The sequence below is a fragment of the Hippocampus bargibanti genome, linkage group LG07 (assembly GCF_051943395.1).
Source record: "Hippocampus bargibanti isolate YZ-2025 linkage group LG07, ASM5194339v1, whole genome shotgun sequence".
Lineage (NCBI taxonomy): Eukaryota > Metazoa > Chordata > Actinopteri > Syngnathiformes > Syngnathidae > Hippocampus > Hippocampus bargibanti.
Genome location: NC_142740.1, coordinates 3,747,501 through 3,750,996, shown reverse-complemented (window position 1 = coordinate 3,750,996; position 3,496 = coordinate 3,747,501). Strand labels below are relative to the sequence as shown.

Below are 3,496 nucleotides of genomic sequence, written 5' to 3'. Positions count from 1 at the left end.
TCAAGTACGTATTTGTCATTTGTAACACATTATATCTACATACCTGTTTAATATAACAAATCTAAATATGTAAAATGCAAAAAAAAAAAATGTTAGCAGGCAGTATGTATAAATAGGCAGAAATGTATAATCAATAGTTAATTGATGAAAAGGTTTCTTCAGCCGTCATCTGTACTTCTTTGAAGGCATCGGACGTTTCACTCCTCATCCGAAGAGCTTCGTCAGCGAACTTGTGCTGGTGTCAAGTGTTAAGATGATTTATTTGTATATTTTTTGTTTATTTAGACACATAAAATGCAAAAACGTTAACAGGCAGTATGTATAAATAGGCAGAAATGTATAATCAATAGAGTTTTGAAAGGCATTTAGAAATAAAATGTATTATCAGAAATGTATAATCAATAGTTTTGAAAGGCATTTAGAAATAAAATTTATTATTATTATTATTATTATAGTATATATATATATATATATATATATATATATATATATATATATATATATATATATATATATATATATGAAAAGGTTTCTTCAGCCGTCATCTGAATTTCTTTGAAAGTTTCGGACGTTTCGCTCCTCATCCGAAGAGCTTCGTCAGCGAACTTGTGCTGGTGTCAAGTGTTAAATGATTTATTTGTATATTTTTTGTTTATTTAGACACATAAAATGCAAAATAGAGTTTTGAAAGGCATTTAGAAATAAAATGTATTATTATTATTATTATTATTATTATTATTATTATTATTATTATTATTATTATTATTATTATTATTATTATTATAATAGTTAATCGATGAAAAGGTTTCTTCAGCCGTCATCTGAATTTCTTTGAAAGTTTCGGACGTTTCGCTCCTCATCCGAAGAGCTTCGTCAGCGAACTAAAGTTGTGCTGGTATCAATAATTAAGATGATTTATTTGTGTATTTTTTTTGTTTATTCATACATATTTACATACATATTCATACACATACACATTAGCGGACAGTGTATATATAAATAGGCAGGAATGTATAATCAATAGTTAATCAATGAAAAGGTTTTTTTCAACAGTCATCTGTACTTCTTTGAAAGTGTTTCGCTCATCATCCGAAAAGCTTCGTCAGCGAACGAAAGTTGTGCTGGTATTCATAGTTAAGATGATTTATTTGTGTTTTTTTATTTTTTATTTATACACATCATAAAATGCAATAAAGGTGAACAAAAAGTATGTATAAATGGGCAGTAATGTATAATCAATAGTTAAAATGATATATTTGTGTATTTTTTTTGTTTTTTAATACACATTTTGAAAAAAACATTAGTTCATTTACATTTGAAAAACAACAATGATAAAACTTTTCCAAACAACTATTTTGGTTATCGACAAACTCAGAAGAAAATTTGAATACATTTTGCCTCGAGCAAACATGACAATAATAAATGAAAAGAAAAAGAAAAATGCTAACATTATTATTATTATTATTATTATTATTATTATTATTATTATTATTATTATTATTATTATTATTGTTGTTGTTGTTGTTATTATTATTGGCTATCTGTTAGCTATCTGGCCAGTTAACTAGCTAGCTACTAGCTAGCTGGCTGGTTAGCTGTCTATCTTTTAGCTATCTATTGGCTAGCTAGCCGGCTTGCTATCTGTTGGCTGATAATAGCTAGCTGGCTAGCTTTCTATCTATTTGACTTACTTCCGGGTTGAGTGAACGCTGGCGCGTCTGGCTGCCACTGCCCACCCACATAAAAACTGATCATGTGACTGGAAAGTGACCTTGAGAGTTTTGAAAGGCGCTTAGAAATAAAATGTGTTATTATTATTTATTATTATAACATGCTATGATCACAAGTTTGGCCCGATCCTTAACTATAACCAATGTGATTAGTTCAACTTAACTGGATTATACAATTCTAAATAAATAAAGACAAAAAAACAACAACAAAAAGCGCACAGTCATTTGTTAACCATTAACACGAGATTACCACCAAGTCAAACAAAGTTGGAAAACCGAGCGCCTTTCAGTCCGAGTGGCGTTCCCGCAGCCATCCACACGTCTCATCGACATGTCCTCACTGACGGTACCACCGCCCGAACGTCTCCGGACCCCCTTGAATATAACATGTTGTGGCTGTTGCAGGTCCTTCGCATTGGTCTGATGGGATGCAACAGCAGCATTTCGAATGCTAACATGGTACTGGCTGCCCTGAGGGACGCCTCGAAGCACTGTCACAAGAGCAAAGTCTGATTGTCAACATTCGCATCATAATAGTTTCACAGTGTCAGTGACGAGTTGGGATTGTTTGTGACATATGAGAGTTTGTTATCATAGATAAATGAATAAAAGACATTTTATTATAAACATTGGTTCATTGTAGAGTTTTTATTCTGTTGCTATTTCTATTTTCACTTTCTGAAGAAATATTAGGTTATCTCCCAGTTTGCATTGGGCAGGGTAAATGGTGCTATTTTGTAAATTTGAAATTTCCAAATGCAGTGAACGCACCTCCATGTCGACTGCAAGATACAATTGCAACACGTATACTGTGGACCAAATGTGACACTACGGTCCTTTGAACGTGTTTCCCTCAACTGCTCGTACCGTTTCCGAGGTTTATTAACAAATTCTAGCAGATACAATACATATTCGACGTGATTATGTCGTTGGGATTGTTTTCCCCCTTAAAATCCTCTTGGCTCCCATTTTAAATTATGTTATGGAAATATTGAGTACATTGTCGTTGTGTTTTATTTTTCACTAGTTTGGTATTTTTTCTTTTCTTTTTAGCGACGGCAAAGTGAGACGTTTCTTTTATTTTATTTAAAATTATTCAATCAGACATCAATTGAGGAGGAATAACGCTTGATAGTTTTGAAAGGAGATTATTAATGAAATGTATTATTATAAGCCACAACGAGTGAGTTGATGTTATTTTGATGAAAAAAAAACACCCAAAACGTGATGTTATTTTGACGTTTTTCGCTCTCCGTAGCTGGCGTCGTTTCCATCGTTTCCATCCAACTTTTGCTACGCAGCCCTTTTCCTACGCATGACGCAACAAAGGTGCTGGACATTACTCATATTGTCTATTAAGTTATCCACCTGCCTATTTGTTTCAATATCGTGGTACAAAATAACAAAATATATCTTTAAACATAAGAAAATAACAAAATTAAAAGAAACAAAATAAAAATCACATTGTCCGGTGACGTCATACAAACTCGCGATCTACGTCGGACGTGATGACGTACATGGTTCGGTTTACCAACAGGACGTTTTATTTATTTCTTTTTTACTTACTTTAAAAGTTTTTTTCCTAAATGTCACGTTCAATATCTTAAATATTGTTAACTTTCACACGCTTGACAAGCTAGCTGCTTGCCTTTTTGAGACCGGAACTATTTCGCGTGACGTTACTTCGCTTTGAACGTTATGTGGCGCCACAGAGGTTGTTAGCTTACTGGTTGCAACCTGGTTGCTAACCTACTGATTTAAACAAA

At 32.8% G+C, this 3,496-nt stretch overlaps 1 protein-coding gene across 3 annotated transcripts in view; it reads left to right on the top strand.

Annotated features, from left to right (window-relative positions):
* Positions 1-3,242: 3,242 nt before the first annotated feature.
* The window catches only part of cep63 (centrosomal protein 63), a 16,478-nt gene continuing 16,224 nt past the window's right edge, over positions 3,243-3,496 (top strand). For all 3 annotated transcript variants that reach the window (XM_089000795.1, XM_089000797.1, XM_089000794.1), the window contains exon 1: positions 3,243-3,496. This exon is cut by the window's right edge and continues 120 nt beyond it. The gene's annotated coding sequence lies outside the window, so the exon portion shown is untranslated.